Raw genomic sequence first — 20,405 nt, 5'->3', positions numbered from 1 at the left:
GGTTGAAATACCTTTTATAAATAAATCTCCCCATCATGGAGATAAGTTTCTCACTTTCTATGCAAATTAGTAACCCTGTGCTTAGACTTTTCCTCTAGACTTTTCTGGAAATGGGCTGGGGATGGCTTTGGGGATCTGTGGTGGTCTCAATCCCCTCTTACAATCCATGCCCACTTCTCAGCCTCATCCCTGCATTTGTGCTGTGTTGTGCTCATCTCCAGGAGCCAGAACAAGGACATTTGTCCCAGAAATGTGCTGCCCTAATTCTTTATGGCCTCTTCTCCAGCCACATCCTGTTCTTTCTCAGTGTATTGTTACCAACAATTCTTGGCTGTTATCACCAACAATTCATGGTTGGCTCCATCTGGCTATTAGCTCCTGAGACAAACACATTAGCCCTCTTGTCTCTCAAGATTCTACAGGCAGTAACTTTTCTGCAGTTGTGATCTATTTTTGTTGTGGTGTCTGTGGTCAGGATGTTTAGAGATAACTCAGTGTTTTTCGTCTTTATGATTGCCATAATAAAGATTATAAAATTTCTAAGATCTCAGTCCCAAAAGCGTATTGTCCATCAGATGTCCTTCCCTAGCAGGCCAACCCGTTCAATCAAATCCATAAGCACTAAAGTTTCAGGCTCGTAAGCCAGTACAGATGATCAGTTAGCACCTTCTATAACAATCCTCAAGAAAACAAAATCATAAAGCCAGGTGTATGAGAATGTAAGCAAACAGAAAATGGTCTCTGTAAGTTTACAGGAAGGATGAAGATTGCGCTTAGAAGAACTGGATGTGCCTTCTCTGTGCTGCAGTCCTGAGCTTTTACTAATTTATGTCATGAGAGGCAAAAGCATTAAGGGGTTGGCTGGAGGGGATATGCAGGGCTAAGGTGGAGCTGTTGCAGTATGTAAGCAAGTGATTCATCAAAATTTGTTTTGTGATCTTTATTTCGCTCCTTACAGAGAACAGTAAGAAAGTAGGAGGGGAATGAACAAAACAGCCCAATCCTGCAAGGAAAAGAGAAATGAAACTAGAGCAGCTTCAGGTCATGTTGGTCAGATGCTGAAGACCATAGATGGGGTGAAAACATAAACTGTCCTAAGCTAGCAAACTGATGAGGCATATTTTTGGGTCAACCTGATTACCATGACCCTCCTTAGAGCCCACACATAATAGCAACCACGTCAGACTAGCACCAAGCAACTAGATGGTGAAAAAGGCAGGAAGACAAAAATGTGACCTTCTGCTCTGGAGAGAAAGGACACATCCCATGGAATGATGGGAAGCCTATCCCTGAAAAAGGTGGTTTACTAAGTAGTACTTGATTGCCCTGTGTAAGGTGTGGATTCTTTTCAGGTTTTGCTTTATCCCCATCCTGGTAAAAGAAGAAATCAGTTTCCAGAATGAAGGCATCAGGCAATCATGTTCCATTCTGCTAAGAAATGTCTTAACAAATCATAGCTGGGAAGTCCAGTGCCAAGTTGGGCCAAGTCTTTTGTTAACTTTGTAGCCTGCTTTGGTACACAGTTCCACTGTGTCCTAGGGTGACTGTTATCCCCATTCGTGTGTATGTAATTTACGCTGGATATTATGTTCTGTGCCTTTAAGACTGGCAGAGTGAGAGTTTTGTTTTGGGCCTCTTATCAGCTACTCGTCGGCGGGACATACAGATAGCACCAGTGCATGTTGCAGCTTTTTTTGCTTTTTGCCCTGCTTTTTGCTTTCGCTCTTGCTTCTGCTTCGCTTCTGCTTTGCTTGCTCTTGCTTTTTTCCCCCCTTCTCATTAGTTACTTTAGCTAAACAGTCCAAATTCCTTTCTGGACTGTTCCCCCCACCCCGTTGGACCTGCTGACTGCTCTGGACTGGGATTTAGAACACAGAGAGAGAGGTTACACCTTGTGCCTGCAGCAGCTGCCTCAGCACCGGAGGGACTGATAACAGCAAACCCCCAGGAGAGACTTTTCTGAATTTGTCATCTTTCTCAGAGCAGTGGAAGAGTGGTGTCATCCGGTATTGTTCATTGTGTGTGCTGGGGGGTGCTGTGATTGTCAAATAAACAGGTTCTTTCCACCTCTCTCCGAGGAATTCTTCCCGAACCACTTGGGGGAGGGGGCGTGTGGGTTTGCTTTTGGAGAAGCCCTTTTTGGGGATTCTCTCCCAAATTTGCCCTAAATCGGGACACACTGTTTGTGGAAAAATGTGTAATTGCATAATTGGTAAGATGCTGTTAAATCATGTTGAATGTTTGATGAGTATATGCTACACTTGTCCTGACACCTGATGTCCATGTGCTTGCAAAACCTCAGCTCTACACTTGAACGTTCTTCAGCCAAGGCTGCCAAAGGACGTGGATTTTTTAGGATGTCTGTAGTTCTGTTGCAGTTTTGGGTAGATTTTCTGCTTCCAGCTATCAAGCAAACCAAAAACTGCCTGTTAATCACCCATACTGAAAGCTACATGGGCATTTGTTCCATGGAGACAGAGCGGTAAGTCTTACTATCCCTATTTCTTTGAGATGGTTTGTCCTAGTAGGTTGACTTCTTCCCTATTGTGTGTGCTGCATTTTTAAACTGGAGAAGAAACTGCTGAATTTCAGTCTATGATTTACTCAGCTTAGGTACCTATAGAGGATTAGAGCAGCCATAGGTCTCAAGGTCCTGCTCCCATATGGACAGCACATCATTAGACACTGTGTAAGTAGAGGTGCTTTCTGTAAGGTGAGAATTTTTTTCATTCAGGGCATGAGAAGCCTATCCAAATAATAAATAGTTAATACTGCAAAACCAGGGAAAAAGAGCAGAGCAGGAGTTTAGAGCTGAATTTTACATTCTACATCTTGGATACCTCTTGGTATGCCCTGCTCTGTACCATGCTGCCTTATCTGTTTGTCACCTTGGCATTCACCTAAAAGTCTGCCATAGGTGGTACATTTTGTTTGATATAAGTAATCTCAGATCTTGCCATGGGGATTTCTATCTCAACCTTCATGTCAAATGTTAGGGCTGCTCTACTGAACAGGTGAAATCAAAGGGTGTGGGGGGGGGGGGGTCCTCCTAAAGTAAATTTCTAACTGTGTAAAATTCTCTCATTGGTACTCTATAGCTTCATATGAGGACATCTGACTATCTTGTCTTTCTTTGTTTATGCTAATGCTAGATGGAAGGTGCAAGAATTATGACAAGACTAGAAAACAAATCAGAAATAAAGGTTGAAGAAACTGGTATTTTGACTACTGGATAGACTGAGAAAGATACGAGTCTTTGTTTATGTTAAAACAGGATTGTATTTTCTATATTAGGTAGGACTGGAGAAACCCAAATGGCTGGAGTTTGAGTGATAGCAAATGAGACTTTGACTAGAACAAATTTGCCAGAAAGACTGGGTAGGGGATTTTGTGTTGTGGAACCTCTTCTGGGGGGCCTCTGAAGGCAGGCTGACACCTGTAGGGACTGTTTTTTGCACAGCTAGTCCTGCCTGGGGAAGGGATAGGACAATGAAAAGGTGGCTGCTTTCAAGGCAGCTCGTCTGGGCCCTAATAGATGTGAGACCAAAGAAGCTTGATCTGATCACTTATTGGTCACGGTGTTTCTGACACACATTATCTGTATGCATCAGCTGGCAGACCTGACCAGCTTACCTCTCCCCAGGAATTTTGCCAAATAGCAGTGTTTAAAATCTGTAGCATAACAATATGGATACACCTTATTTCAGGACACCTTAAAGATTATTTACTATAATATTCCATTTTATTGGCAAAACTCCTTGTTTGTCCAATATTTTCCAAGTAGAGGACTGTTTCTCATGATTAACAGATGATTAATTGGTGGGAGAGAAGGAGAGGGGAAAGGAACATAATTGATAATATTGAATCCATTGCTCACTGCTGGCAGGCAACTAATGGGGGACCATGGGTGTATCAGGTGTTAGTAATGGTTTGGCTAGAATATGTTTCATGGAAAGCTGTTCAGCTTCACACTAGCATATGCTGTGCTTCACAGTCAAGAATTGTTTTCTACCCCTTCCCCCTTTTGCCTTCATTCTGGAAACTGATTTCTTCTTTTACCAGGATGGGGATAAAGCAAAACCTGAAAAGAATCCACACCTTACACAGGGCAATCAAGTACTACTTAGTAAACCACCTTTTTCAGGGATAGGCTTCCCATCATTCCATGGGATGTGTCCTTTCTCTCCAGAGCAGAAGGTCACATTTTTGTCTTCCTGCCTTTTTCACCATCTAGTTGCTTGGTGCTAGTCTGACGTGGTTGCTATTATGTGTGGGCTCTAAGGAGGGTCATGGTAATCAGGTTGACCCAAAAATATGCCTCATCAGTTTGCTAGCTTAGGACAGTTTATGTTTTCACCCCATCTATGGTCTTCAGCATCTGACCAACATGACCTGAAGCTGCTCTAGTTTCATTTCTCTTTTCCTTGCAGGATTGGGCTGTTTTGTTCATTCCCCTCCTACTTTCTTACTGTTCTCTGTAAGGAGCGAAATAAAGATCACAAAACAAATTTTGATGAATCACTTGCTTACATACTGCAACAGCTCCACCTTAGCCCTGCATATCCCCTCCAGCCAACCCCTTAATGCTTTTGCCTCTCACAGGCCATGCATCAGGAAGGAAGCTAGATGTGTCTGTCATTAAAGGGCTAAACTCTTCATGCAGCAACCTGAGGAAGACAGTTTAGTACAGCTCCATGGTTCTGCCTCCTGTCCTCACAAGCAGCTGGGCATTCTGGGTCTGGTGCCTTTTCCAAAAAGAGGTGCAGGATCTGAAGTCCAGCAGACTTTTTCCTTACACCTATGACTTGCCTGATTTGGTAGCTGCAAGTGGAGAGTGAAGCACCAGAAGAAACAAGGCATCACACAGACCTCCTATTTAAGCAGGCTGTATTTGCGCCTGGGAGGCTGGAGAAGAGCCTACATACTAAGGAGCTGGTGCATTCAGTTTCAGTCACATCTGGAGAGACTGGTTTTCTCTGTCGTTGAGGTTGTCAGGTACAAGTCTTTTCTTGATGAAAAACAAAGCATTGCTTTGAAAATAATCTCTGTAGTGTTAACCTTTATTTACATACAGGTATTTTGAGCCCCTGGGGTTCTTGTTGTCATGGTTTCTTTCACAGCTCCCACAAGTAAAGACTGCCTCAATATGAAAAGAAGAAGAGAAAACTATGCAAAATCATATTGCAACTGCAAGAACCCTAGGAAAGAAACCAACCATGTAAGACACTTGATTAAAATCACAAGGACTGGCAACGTCGTGCCAACAAAGCCTCTTCTCTGGAAATCCCATTAATTTCCCATTCTGAGCTGCTGGGCAAACCCTTCACTAATTCAGATTTTCACTTTTGATTCACCTTGCTTGGAAGAAACAAGTTATTGATAATAATTTTTTACAGATGTTAGATCAGCAGCAGAATTAGCCACACTGCCCCAGCCCTGGCAAAACTTCTTTCCTACCTCCTGTTCTACTGTGGGCTGCTGTCCTCAATGACTCACAGGGGCACTGCAGCTGCTGTGGTAGATCTGGGGCAAAGGGGCTAGCTGAAACATCCCATAATCCCCAATTGCTGATGTCTCATTGCCAGGAGTGGAAGGAAGAAGAAAGCAGGGAGATCTTTACCCCTTGAAAGAGAGAGGGAGTCAGGGGACCACTAGCTGGCCATGAAATCCCTAAACAACAGCCCCCAGCAAAGTATGAGGGGCAGTGAGATCAGGTCCTAACAGAGGCCCATGATGATCCCATGAGGACTGTGAGGCAGACAAAAAGCAAGGCCAGGATGAAGTTTCAGGCTGGGCATTGTCCCTCAGCATTGGTGAGCCAATGGAGTTGCAGCAAAGCAAGGTGCACCCCACAGTTCCCTCAGCACTGCAGAGCAGCTTCACTGTACGCTGGAGAGGAAAGCCATTCCCTGAGGACGGGGCTGAGATAGAGGTGTCAGCTGCCCTCCATCCCTGTGAGTTGGTGGGGTTATCCTCACACTGTGGTCCTTCATGTTGCAGCAGGACTTTCCAACTTTTTGGGGGACCACCTGGCTTTTCAAGGTATCTCTGGCTTCTTTGAGCTGCTACAGATACAGTGTCCAGAGCCCAGCAGGAATGAATGAATTGGCTGCACAACCCTTTTCAGAGAAGCTTAACATGAGCTTACTTCTGTTCTCCTGTTCTGTTTGCTTCAGCCAGTCTCTACCCAGTGACTCCTGGGTAGTGTTGATCTTGATAAAGACGATGGCAGGTAAGTACAGACTGCATCACCCAAGCTGTCCCTGACATCATGGGAAGATTCAGGAACTGACACAGGACAGGGGGGCTCCTCTGGAAAGTACAGCTATACCCACATGTCTCACCTGACTCCTTGTAGGTATCTGCCATAGTTTCTTTTTCAATCTGCGCTTTCTGTACATTTTTGTTAAGTATTTATGCTTTCTTGGAAGGGACATGTCCTTTAATCTCCATTGGGGTACTGCCTTAGAGCAAACCACTTCCCCATATAGCATAGAAAAATATAGAAAAATTCCCCATATAGAAAAATCAAAACAAGAAGACCCTAAAGAGTTAAATTTTATCAAGTACCAAAATTTAGCGAAAATAAAATAATCCGAATGGGAAAGGGGAATCAGCTTGAGGATTAGTCATTACTGAGTAGGATTTACAGAGGAGTAAAAGTAGTGTAAAAATGTAAACTAGGTTTGCATCCACCCACCATACCATGTTTGCTTGCTGAGAAACACCAAGCAAGAACCAGTAGGCACATCATCTGATACACTGCAGCAAAGGTCCACGGGTCAAAACAATCTAGCAAAAGAATGACATCTCAGCAGGTGTGCATGCCTAAGCTGGGAAAGATCTACTGACAAACACAGAGCCCACTGGTCTTTGGCCACCAAGGGGTACCACAGCCTTTGCCCAGAGCTCTGTCTGCAGGTCATGGTATTGCCCATGGGCCATAGCCTGAGAGATGTTTTACAGGGACAGTTGCAATCAAAAATATTTTCCACCCAGAGCTGTACTCTAATTCTTCCTGTTGGCACCAGAATGATCATGTACTTGCCTATGGAAAGCACTATGGCAATGATGAGGTTGTGGGCAGATGTGCTCCCCTGTGGATGTCTCCTTTCCCTCTGATACAGCCCTTTGCAGTAAGGAATACATATTAAACCCCCTGTGTCCCAATTGCATTCTCCTACCCTTCTCTGAAGGCCCACTCCCACTAAACCCCAATCCCTTCCCAACAATAGGCAGCAGTTTGAGCATTGCCAGTGTTCAAGGTTTGACACTGTGCACAAGGATGATGATTCATTTGGCAATGTTGAGGATGTATTTCATTCCTCGTTGTTCAAGGACCTTTTACTTTCCAGGCAAATGTGGTCTGATAAAGAGTTTTCAGTATCTTGGCTGCTCGTGGTCTACCCTGTATCTCTTCCCATGGTCTTAACAAGTGCGTCTTCTTCTAACAGCATCAGCACTGCTAAATCAAACCAATCTGGCACCCTGCTTACAGCCCCAGCTTTGGGAGTCACATGAGCATGGAAAAGTCCTGGTTTGCATTAACCCTTCTTCACAACAAGTCTCATATTTCCTGAGAAAAATCCATTATTAGAGACCCCATGCTTACGGCCTTTTATGTCAAAAAAAAAAAAAAAAAAAAAAAGGAACATGAAGAAACCAACTCCTGAACTCATGTTTTGCTTGGTTTTATATTTCTAAAGCAAGGTAATGCTTTTGTAGGACTTAAGTTCAATTAGCTTTTGAAGGTATAGTTTTTCAGTCCTGGTGCTTCTCTTTTTCCCCTTCCCTCCTACTACTGCCCATAAGTCTGTTTCTTCTCCCTTTTGTGTTGCTTCTGTCCAAGCTGCCTTTTCCTCTCCAGGAAATGAGAGGAGAGTTTCTTCTTGCTTACTGCTATACTGTATCTACCTGCGTGTTTAGTGTTACACCTCTTCCCAGCAGGTGATGGAAGCATACGGGAGGTCCTTCCACCTAAGACCTCAGCGCTGCTGCTGCAAAAGTAAAAAGGAATAGTAAAATAAGCTCTAGAAAATGTGTGAAGTTTTAGATACATATTCCCCCTAATTTAAAAAATAAAATTATGCCAAGCCATCTGTTGCTAATGTAAAAAAAGATGTAAATAGATGATACATAGTGTACGAAGTGTCACATGAGTGCTCCATCTGCTCTGGGGAAAGTCACCACTCCCCAGCAACAACACTAGGTGCTGAAGTGCAATCCAGCATTTGGAGCAGCCTTCGGCTTTCCAAAGGCATAACCAGATCCAAAGGCTGACCCAAAAGATAAACAACTCAAACAAGAGTGGATTGGTAGATCTCTGTAGATGAATCTTTGATCTCTGTTGTTCTGACAAGTAGCAGTAGTGGCTTCATTGAGGACAGGGTAAGTTAAACCTTTACAGTCTTATTTCAGATGCTTTGCAGGTTCAGGGATCCTGCTCTCCTTACTCATATTCCCAAGGTTTACCTGGCAGACAGGAGTCTAACAAGCTGTGTCTCTCTACTTAATAACATCAGAATGTGCCCACAATGTCAGAATAATTGGGCAACAAATTAGCAGATGAAAGGCAGCTCTGATGAACATGAAATAGTGGGCATGGGGCAAAAGCAGTCCTCTCCATGGGTGCTGACTGATGAACTCCATGTCAGCTGTTGCCACTCAGGAAGAGACCCAAGAGCTGTTATGAATGTTTTGATGTGCTCAGCAGTGGTTAGAAAAGGAAATAAAAGGTTGAAAATTATGAGAGAGGGAATAAAGGTAATTTAATTTTCTGGTGCATGCAACCAGAGAATTCTTACTCTTCTTCACTGTGAGCCCCCCACCTAGTTCTGGTCTCCACATCTCAAGATGGGTGCAGTGACAGGATAGGGCAGACTCTGGGAAGCTGAAAGTCTGGAAGAAAAGCAAAGGTACTAGAATGTTTCCCCTGCTAAATGGAGAAGGTACAGTGGAGATCTTAAAAAAACAGCACTCTGATGGTACATGTGACAGGAAAAACACTATTCAACTCTTCTGATGCCACCAGGTGTGGGTGACACCAGAGGGAGTTAGCAGAGAACAGTTTCTAAATTCAGCAAAAGGATGAGCTGCTCCACAAGATGCACCGTTACCCTCTGCTGACAGAACTGGTGCTGTTAGATGTAAGAATTTGTGCAGTCCCCAAAGCTTCTAAACAAACCTGTGGCACTAGTTCCATAAGAACTGATAAACATGGGAGCCCCAGAACAACCTTTCCCTCCAAAAGTTCCCAAATGCTTATCAGCAGTAGATGGAGGAAGGTCTTTTATTGTGCCATACTCTTTCTTGAGGTGTCTGCTGCTGTCAGGCAGGGAGCTGTGTCAAATGGCTCCACAGTCTCACTGTCCTTGAGCAAGCAGTTTGGCAGAACCTGGTATGTTGTTTCTAGCTTGCAATAGTTTTGGGACAAAAAGGGGAGTGCAAAACAACCCCGTAGGAAGCACTGATCAGTGCCATCAGCCCTGCTTTCCCAGGTTTCTCTTGGATGGGTGTGAGGTAGGTGCCTTTGAAAGGCAGGCTTTTCCCCTGGGGGCACAACCCCTACCTGAAGATGGGGAGAAAGGCAACAACTCAGAGAGCAGGGCAGGTTCTGGTGGCTGGCCCCTTCACCAGGGCTACCTACCCCTGCCCACAACAGTGTGGAGGAGCTACTGAAGGAAGGAAACAATATCCAGTCCAGGGATGGAAGATTAACCATTCCTCAGGGACATAACTGATCATTCCTCAGGGACATAGTTGATCATTCCTCTTTCTTTTCAGGTGTTGGAGTGTATCATCCAGCACCTCTTCATTTCCAAAGAGTCCTGGAGGTTTCACTTTAAGCAGTTTTTCACCTCTGAACATGAAGGTGATTTCTGACTCAACAAGGATTTTCGTAGCAAAAAGATAAGCAGAGGAAACCTGAAGAGAAACCATCCAAAGGGCTCTGTGAGAGGGGCAATGGGGTAAAAGGAGATGCCCTTGTGATCTCTGCCTTGCCAGGAGCCAGGACTTCTTGCTCCACAGATGTTGTGGAAGACACAGTTACATCAAAACACCCACTTCTGGGGCCAAGGCAGCTGTCACCACCAGGATGAAGCCTTCCTTGTTCTACCAAATCGGACTGAGAAAGCAGGATACACAGGAATTTGTGAACAGCAAAACCAGGTACAAAAAAAATTATGTCACCAACTTGGCACCAACCCAAACATCTGTCTGGTCCAGACAGAGCCTGAGTTTTGCTACTGCTCAGAATAAAGCATCACAAAAAATATTTTCTGCCTTTTAAAATCTGATTCCTTGAACGTAAGGGGCTCTAATTCTGCCTTTGCTGGCAAGGGCATGCTCTACACTTGCATCCTGCTCTTGCATCCTTACCAGGTAACAAAGGTTCCTAACTGAGTGGATCATGAAAAAACTAATGGCACAGATGCAGCAGGAGGTAAATGCAGTTTGTTTGACCATGCAAACTGTGCAGTTTGGAAGTTCAAGATGGGATCAGGAGCTGGTGCCAGCTGTGTTCGCACCGCCCCCCCCCTCCCCCCAATCCCCCCCAGCCAAAGCTCAGCTCCTTCTGCAGGTGTGGAGCAAGAGAGACAGCACAGGAAAACCTTTAACCTCCCTATCCCTGCCTGGAAAGCTGCTTCTCATTGGTACAAGTTAGCAGATGAGAGGCAGGTGAGCTACCAGCACTCAGAGGGCATTTAGGCACGTGCAGACTGGCTGTAACAGGCCCCCTCTTGTTTTTCCCCTTTTACAGCTTCTTGCGAGGCCCAAATGGCCCTGATTTTGCATTTATGTCCTTTGCACTGCTGGGCAAACAAGCAGGGCCTTGTCTCCACCAGACTCCTCCACCCTTTGTTGGCTGCCTTTCAGTTATCTGCCTTAATGCATTGCAGACAAATATTTGCTCTGTGGTCTCAGACACTACCTCACTCCTGTTTGCCCAGGTTCACACTTCAGTGCCTTGAACATTGTGCTTACTCCACCCACACCCTGGGGTGACCAAGTTACAAGGACACAGCTTTGTGGGCACTGCTGCCGTTTGTGTCCTCCTTCCCCAGCACCGGCAAACATGCAGGTCAGAGATGCCCAGGCTGCCAAATGCACCTGCAGTCTTTACAAAGTGTGTCCTTGCTGGGGGGTGTGCCAGCTATGCCCAGCCCACCAGTAAGCACTGGGAGGTGAAGAGAGGGGGCAGATACCATGCCTGCTTTTCGTGAACCTCTGTAAATGCTAAGCTCCTGTGTCTAAGTCTGCAGTGACTACAGTCTGCTGCGAGCCCAGATGCGTGGAGGCTTGAGGTTTCATCTTTTTCACCCACCTGCAGGTGCCTTGCAAGCAGAGCAGTCACTTGGGAGGGTTACATTTAGTTATGTGCGTAGCCTTTTTCCATTGGGCTGTGTTCCGAAAAGAACATGCACCCCACATAAAATTATTAATTGTGACTATGGGGAGTGCTATGCATGAAACAGCCTGGAAAGCCATCTAGGTCTCCTTGTCTGGGCAAAATTGTCCAGTTAAAGTAGATGCAAGTTCATCCTTCTGGTGATTCTCTCAGCGGTGTGCCCAGTTTGGCTGGGTACCACATAGTTGGGCAAGCCTGGACTTAGACCCTAAGGAGCAAGAATAAAATGAAGTTCCCTGTTATGTTCTGTTCTCTTTACTTTTTTGCTCACCTCTCCTATGCCCACAGCCCAAAAAGCTCAAAAGTGCTGTCAGACCCTTTGTGCCCCCCAGCAGTGGGGTAAAGACCCCTAAAGGGCTCTCTATGCGTCCTGATAGCAAAGATGGAGTGTTCTGCATCTGGACTCACACCAGTGCTAGTGCAGACCATGAGGACTGTTAGAGCGAAGTAGCAGCTTTGCAGAAGACCCACATGGTTTTAATTTGGGAGGTTCCAGGGAAGAGTCACACACCAAAAGGTCAGGCTGCAGCTGTTGTACCAGCAGCAAGCCAGACGGACATGTTCTGCTGCGGGATGCCTGCTCCAGGGAGGTGCTGCTGCAGTGGCATGGAGCAGTCAGAAACAGTACAAAATGGTACATATGATGCGCTAGCCCAGCTGCCAGCACCACAGTCACCAGTTCTAACAGCCATGATCTATCCAAGAAGAGATCTGCCTTCCTGGCAAGGCTGGTGTGTGCAGAGAGGAATCAAAATATGTGGTTTTAATAAAAAAATACCAGCATAAATTTTGACAAGTTCTTCCATTCAAGGAATTTGCCTTTCTTTCTACCAAGAACATTTACTTCACACAAAGCCAATAGAGAAAAACAGAAAGTCTTTCCTGATACTGGCTGTCAAAACTCAAGTAGGAATGCTGATTTTGAAAGTAGAAGGGAAAGGGAGTGAGGTCAGGAGGCAATTGCCCGTTGTTCCCAGCTGCATGGCACAAGGCAGACACTCCCCTGGGCCTCACTTTGCAAGTCTGTCATTTCCAGAAATGACAATGAGTCACATTTGCCACGTGTTTCATTTAAAGAAACTGAAAGAATTAACTGGTAAGGCACTGGGAAAAGCTTCTTGTGAGTCATGCTGTCAGAGCCACAGCTGCAATGGCACAGGAAAGCCCGCATGGCTGTTCCCAAACTGCCACCCATGGGCAAAAATGTCCCTTAAAATCTCCAGAATCTGCAATCAGTGGGACTCCAGCACCTCCAGAAAGGCAAGAGATGATCCAAGGGGGATATTGAAGGTTCAAGATGTTCAGTGGCATAATGAGATGTCCAGTCATTTGTACAGCTGGTTTTGGCTGGGTTTGTCTTTACCCACAGTGTGTCCTCTCAGGTGGCCTGGAAACAGGCTTCAGAATAGTTATTAAGAGAGCATTTTGTCCAACACGCACAGCTGCATTGTAACAGAGACATTATAGGTGAGAAGGAAAACTTGTTAATTTCCTGAGATCCACCAAGCTGGCCAGCACATGGAGTTAAATCTCCATTGCCCCTCAAAAGGTTGCAGTGATGAGAGAAAGATACTGGAATACATTTTTTCCCAGTCAGCTCTTATTTAATCTGAACTGCAAATGCTGGAGAGCCTTGGCCTGTGGCAAAACAGCAGAGGCAATCTGGCACCTCTGTTGTACTTTCTTAATTACCTTCAAGTTTTGGATTTTCTAAAGCCTATTTTGGAGAGTAGCAACAAGTCTCCCCATGCTGGTGTTTTTCCCCAAAGTATTTACATTAGTCTCAATTTTGTGTAATTTTCTGTCTGGGATTTTCCTTCATTTTCTCCCCTATTTAAGCCTGCTCAACACAGAACCCAAAATGAAGGGAGATCCAAGAACTCCTTAGAACCAAGGGGCAAATCCACAAAGCCCACATAGTTTTAAGGCCACATTCTTGCTGTGGCTTTACCCTAGCCCTGCCCAGCCCAGGGAAGCAAGGCTATGCTGAACCTACAGGCTCATGACACTCACCTGAGGCAAAGGCTAGCTCCCTTTCACAGCTGCAGTTCTTGGTCAGTTTATTAGTACATTGTACTGAGATTTTCTGCTTTTTTCTGACAGGTGAAACCGTGGAGGATAACATGGTATGCACTCCCTCTGGTCTCTCTTCAGGAGGGCGCATTCATGTTGCTGCACAGCAAAGTGCCTACACACACCTGGGCAGGGAAGGCAAAGAGAGAGGGAGGGGAGCTGGGAAGGCTTCCAGCTGCAGCCTGAGGGAGCAGATGGAGATGCACTGTTAGGGTTAGAGAAGTGCAGTGAGTGGGAGGCACCAAAGGAGAGCTCAGACATAGAGAAAGGGTGGAAACAGGGTGCAAGGGAAGAAAAATTTCTCTTTGCAACTGTCTATAAGCATCAGGAATCCTAGAGCATTGGGAGGTTTTATTTAGTTTACATGGAAAGGTTCTGGTAATAGGGCCACTACAGAGATGGCTTCTGTGAGGAGCTACCAGAAGCCTCTTCCACATCCAACAGAGCCAATGCCAGATGGTTCCAGGATGGACCCGCTGCTGGCCAAGGCCAAGCCACTCAGAGATGGTAGTAATGACTCTGTGATAATATCTTGAAACAGGAAAATAATTCTTGCAAAGCATTAACTATGGCCAGAGAAGAGAGGAGTGAGAATACATGAGAGGAACAACTATGCAGAGTTCAGAAGGTAAGGGAGGAGGTGCTCCAGGTGCCAGGACTGGGATCCCCACTCTGGAATAGGTGGGTACTGAGAGGAGGCTGTGACTCCATGGAGCAGGGTTCTGGCAGGGACCTGCACACCCATGGAGAGAGGAGCCCATGCTGGAGCAGGCTTCTAGCAGAACTTGTGACCCTGTGGGGCCCCACAGTGGAGCAGGAGAAGGACTCCTCTCCCTGAGGAGAAAGCAGCAGGAGAAATAGTGTGTGATGAACTCACCATTAACCCCCACTTCCCATCTCCGTGCACCACTTGTGGGAGGAGATAGAGAATTGGGAATAAAGTTTAGCTTGGGAAGGTAGGAGGGGTAGAGAGAAGGTGTTTTTAGGATTTGTTTTACAAATTGTCTTGCTCTGAGTTTGACTGCTAGTAAATTCAACCCAAGTCTTTTTTGCCCATGATAGTAAGCATTTAGTGATCTCTCTCTGTTGTTATCTCAGCTCCTGAGCCTTTCCTTATGTTTTCTCTCCCCTGTCCATATCTGTGGGGGGAAGTGATAGAGCAGCTTTGGTGGGCACCTGGCATCTCATCAGGGCCAACCGGCCAAGAGGTCCAGCTGTTCCATAAGGAATAGAGTAAGAGTAACACTGGGGCATGGCTATTCCACTGTAGAGCAAAGGCCATGGGTGGTTGGAAACTCATGCCGGGGTAAGATCTGCTTAAGGCCTCTCAAACCAATGTAATAGTTGCAGCCAAAAACCCATTTCATATTCATTTTAGGTGGGCCCTGGAGCTTAGGGCCGTGGATGACTGAGCTGTTTGATATTCTGCTCCCTTTGGAAACTGGATCTATTCTATCAGGTCCAAAAGAAAAAAACTTTTTTCTTGATTAAAGAAAACAAACACACAAAAAAATGACCAATAAAATAAGCAAAGAATGAACATTTGAACCCAGACCTATCTTCCTCAGGTAGTGTGATGTTCAGAGCTGCTGCTGTGTTGGAGATTACATGGTTCTGTGGCATCATGGTGCTGCCAGGTCAGAGCAGAGCAGGAGCCCTTTTAACTCAAAAGCATGGCTCAGAGAGTGGCTGATTCCAGGTACCCCCATAGATTACCAAAAGCTACAAGGTGATGGTCAGAAATTATATGCTCTGGTTGCCCCATTTGTCTCCTCCCGCATCTCCTGGTCTGGGTAACTGGATACCTGAAGAATGAGCTTTGAGACACCCTCCAGAATTCAACCATTACAATGCATTACACACAGCACCACATATCATGGGGCATTACATGTATCCAGTGTATCTTGTGATGGGCCTTTGCAACTTGGAATCTCAGGAATCAGGTCTCCAGCCCTGCCCAACTTGCTGGCCACAGGCTGACATCCATCCAACCACCTCCTTGAACTGATGAATCCATCAGTTACAGTCATTAGCTCTCCACCTACCCTGCAGCTGGGTCTTTCTGGGCTGACATTTGAGAGTTGCAGCAAGAATGACGAGAGCACGTATTTCAGATTTGGCAGAATGGCTCAGAAACCTCTGCCCAAGTCTTGTAATTTACACTTCATGACCTAATTTACAGTTGGTAGGGGGAAACCCAATGCAACTTGCATGTCATTTCTTCCCCTTTACTATGTCACACCAGAGAAAGGGAAAACTTAGAAATTACTTCAAAGCAGCCAGCCACAGATGAAACAGAAAGTAAAAAGCTTACATCAGGACAAGTGAGAGAAGTTCAGAGCTTTTTTGTGTCACCTACTTTTTTGTGTCACCTACGTGTGTCAGAAAACTGATGAAGCTGACAGATCTTCCTGATTGGCCTATGCCAGAACCTTAGTTACCCTGGCTGAAGGAAAAGAAACAACAGGCTGCAAGAGTACCAATGGGCCTTTGCCTCCCTTAGTCTGGGAGATGTGCAGGGTCCAGGAATAAATTTTGAGCTCCTGTTCTATGTTAGAACTGTGGTTTTGTGCAAGAGCCATATCTGTTCCACTCTTGCAAGGAACTCTAAGACAGAGAGGGAGAAGAAAGGGACATTCTTAGAAGAAAAAGAAAACCTGAACACAATCCTGCAGGCTATTCAACCAGTGTAAAGCACCCACTTTTATTCCACACCCTCAAGATAATAAAGCACAATCAGTCTCAACGATCTCGTTCCTGAGCACTTCTGAAGGCATCATTCTGAGGCACTCAGGGCTAGAGGAGCTCAAAGCTTGAAGAGAACAAGTAGACTTGTATACCACATATTCAAAACACTTTTCCTATGCTCTTCATTTCAAATTGACATAGAAAATTAACAGTACCCTCAAACATATATCAAATCATTAAAGGCACACACCATTTTGTTGTTCTACTTCCCCACTGCAATTAATTTGGAAAGCATGAAGATTATTGCAACAGTGCTACAGTGCTTTCTTCCCATTAAGAAATCTGCCTTTAGTGGAAATCTGCAAGGAATGGCCTAACTACCATGTGTGAAACACAGCCTGAAGCCGTGCACAACACGGAGATTAAAAAGCATTTAACAACTCCTAGAGCTCTGAAGGAGGCACGGTTCGCTTTTAGATGCCACAGTAATCCTACACCAAACTGATTGTGTGGTCATAAACCTAAGTGCCAACACACAACAGCTCCAACGACAGTGTGCTTACAGCTTCCTTCCCCTCCCTCCCCCAGCTTTGTCATGCCTCTGAAATCCTAGCATTTGTATCTTAAATCAGAAAAAAACATTCCCTCTACTATTTCTTCAGTGCCAGACCTGGAACCTACGCACTCCAGAGATAAGACAGGGTCCAGCGATGTGCCGGCGTGAGAGCTGGCGCAGCCAGAGCCACCGGCACTGCCGCGCTTCTCAGCTCCCACTTCAATCTGGCATCCTCGGAGCGTTCTTGGTGGGGCTTGGCACTCACTCCGCCCAGCGTCACTCGCTCGAAAGGATGTATCCGGAAGGCAGGGCTGCCTTCCCACAGCACGGGAGCTTTCAGCCGGGACTTCAGAAGAGTTTTCAGCCCGTGCGGATGTTTACCGAGTAGTTCTCATTCGGGAATATGTCAAGATGTATCAATGTGCATAAGAACATTGATCATAGGAAAAAGAAACACCTCATTTCAACGTATTTACTTCAGAAGTGGTTCAGAACAGTTACATTTGCAAAAAACGTTTTACTCTCACTTGTTCTGTTGAACCACAGAAGTCAAGACATGGGCAACTGGAGACCCATCCCACAGTGCTGATAACTCCAGTCAGCTTTTCTTAGCAAGGGCCTGAAATCTGATACCATCAGAGCTGGACTGTCTCTTCTCCTCTTTTGCGCTTTATAAAAGTTTAATTTATGAGTTGCAACTGCACTCATATATATAGGGAATATATACACACACACACACATATATAGGGAAGTTATCCCAAAGAGCAACATTTTTACAAGAAGAAATTTGTTTCTCCTTGCACTTCAGTAAGACACGGTCAAAGGCAGCAGTACCAAGCACAATTTAAGTGTATTTTTTAAAAGCCCAAATCACAATGCTTTAAGTCGACTTTTAAATTTCTTGCTGAAATAATAAAAAACACAGCCAAAAATATGAATATAAAGCAATTTTAATTTTCCTCTAGATATTTATATCAAAGAAATAATACTCATGTCCAAGTACTGTACATACAATATCTTCCTTATAAACTCTGTAGTTTAAAACACATGTACAAAATTGCACATTGCAGTTTGCAAAAAATCATAAATACATTTTTGCATGTAAACAATTCCAGCACAAGGATCAATGTTATACATTCCAAAATGTCTAAGTGTCTGCTCACAAACAAAAACAAACCAAAACCCCACTGTGATCTCCATAAAGGTCCTAATGTTACAAATCAATCATTAACAGATTTCTGATGTACTACACACAGGGATACATAAATGAGCACAAGGCAAGTCGCCTTTTAGTCATTAAGTACTTAAGACAGAGGCTTGGAATACAATCCTGCTGCCATTTAAACCCACTGTATCCATCCCACAGTATTTAGTGGTAGCAGCATTGAATTAATTTTTCCAAGATTGCCAAGTGCAGTATGCCTTACTTTCAATTCTCAAACAAGTTGGCTACCACTGAACAGTAGGAATTTAAAAATTATTGTAAACACAGTTATCAGTGTTGTATATTTAGTAAGTTACAGTATTCTCCTAAACACATCACTAAATTAGGAAAATGTTTTACATTTAATCAAGTGCAAGATGCCCACTAGTATCGTCCACTTTGTCTCAGAAATAAGTATTTTGAATATAATACAGTTAGTAAAAGTAATGCAAAAAAATTACAATGGACATAATCCTCAGTTGTTAAGCCCTGTAGCTTGTTTACATTTTAAAAAAATCACCACATCAGAAAAAAGTTCTCAGAAGTGTCCTTTAAAATCTCTCCTGACCAAATCCAGCAAATGAGTAGCAACTCAATTTTGTTTCACTATTATCTCCATCTGTGTGCAATGCCCTTGCCAGCATACCTGTTTGAAGACCTCCCAAAACCAATCAGGTCTATGATATCCATATAGAGTTATTTGTTTTATTAACTGTTTTGGGTTGGTTTTCTAGGGGTTTTTGGGGTGGTTTTTTGTTTGTTTGCTTGTTTGTTTGTTTGTTTGGGTTTTTTGTTTCGTTGGGTTTTTTGTTTCATTGGGGTTTTTTAATTTATTCACAGGCTGCAATTTTATAAAATTCTACCAAAAGCAGGGATTTTTAAAGGGTTTCTCAGAGGCTCCCTCTGTGCCAGCGAATTTAGTAAGGCAGAATAAGAAGGTACAGATAAACCCAACTTTAAAAAAAACCCAAGAAAGGATGTAGACAGATACCCACCCACCAACTAGTTGCATGTAAGCTGCTGAAAGAGCAAAGCCCAGTTTGAACTTCGCTGCTTCCACCTTTGATTTTGAAGAGCTATGTTGAAGGAGAAAATTTCAGGGCCATGCCTGAAAGCCTATGAAGAACCAACTTGGATTGAAGAACTGTAGGAAGCAGCAGTTTGCTCACACCTCTTTTGGACAAAAAGAACACTTGGAAATGCTGGTGGTGACACAGCAGGGGGGGGTTCTGGCCCTTTACAGGAAATCCCTTATTCTGTTGATCAGCATGTGACATGAATCCCAGTAAGGACCACAGAACTACTAGCATGATATTACCAGCAGCCCGGCCCATGACATTGCAAGTTACTGTGATTATAGTAATGCAGATCATTAAGTGTTTTCTGCATCAGAGAAGCTCAGCAAGAACCAGAAACCACCAAGGGTTTTCAAAGCTGGATCCTATTGCTCAAGACCTCTCCTTTATCTGATGGGAGTTAGTTCCTCCATTGAACTGACAGAAAGATATACTGCATGAAGAATGACTAATTTAATCTTTCCCAGTCTGCACCTAACTGGAGCTACTTCTTTCTAAGGGGATCTTTTTTAAGTCCTACACATATCACACAGTGAGGGCACATGTGTGGCCCCCCAAACCTCAGAAATATTTTTCACTGTAGGCAGAAACTGCAGGAACAACAAGCAGCTTTAGATGAGACACTAAAGGAAAGAGAAACTGCCGTGGAAGAATGTGCTACAACTCCACAGATGGAAAAAACAAAAAGCTGAAGAGCTACTTCACAAAAAGACTTATGCAGCACTACAGACCCAGCTGCCTTTCCTGGTAAGATGCTGCACTGGGAGTCGAAGAATTACCTTCAGATATCATAAACTAGAGGTAACCTTACAGATTGAGTTTTAAGGCCAAGAAGGTTCAAAATCCTTCACAGCAAGATACCCCTGGTACTGCAACCTCTTAATCTCTCTACCCTTCTCCCCCTTCTCTCTTTTTGACATTAAGAAGCCAGTATTCCGGATTAGCCAGTATTTCTGATTAGCCAGTATTCTTGATTAGGAAGAGTGGGAGTGGCAAAAATCAGTGGCTAAATTTTGGTGTGCAAGACTATGCAGACTTGCCAATCATTTTCTATTTAAAAGTCAGGAATTGCACAATATTGTATTGCAACACTTACTCCCTTCCCTTTGTCCTGTACAAAATAGCAAAGCACAACCAAAGCAAAATCACTGTTGGGAGTGTTTAGATTGATGGCTCACATGTCAGAACTGCGTCTCTGTAATTAACAGCACTTTGCAACAAAGCAAAACAATTCTCTGATATATACTTATGTTGGGCCTTTTGTTTCAGGTTTGGGTTTGATTCTGTTGGTTTTGGTTTGATTTGATTTTTCTTTCTTGGGGGGCAAGTGGGAGAGTTAACAAAGCCTGAATATTTAATCTGTTACACGTGGAGGAATGCTCAAGGGGCTCGCAAGAA

The 20,405-nt window shown here is 44.3% G+C and overlaps 1 protein-coding gene across 1 annotated transcript in view; it reads right to left on the bottom strand.

The window, feature by feature from the left end:
- The window catches only part of HOOK3 (hook microtubule tethering protein 3), a 945,081-nt gene that overhangs the window by 115,843 nt on the left and 808,833 nt on the right, over window positions 1–20,405 (bottom strand). The gene's annotated exons all lie outside the window — the stretch shown is intronic.

Source organism: Serinus canaria, chromosome Z (genome assembly GCF_022539315.1).
Source record: "Serinus canaria isolate serCan28SL12 chromosome Z, serCan2020, whole genome shotgun sequence".
Lineage (NCBI taxonomy): Eukaryota > Metazoa > Chordata > Aves > Passeriformes > Fringillidae > Serinus > Serinus canaria.
Note: the sequence above shows the minus strand (reverse complement) of the source record. Positions and strands in the feature narration are given on the sequence as shown.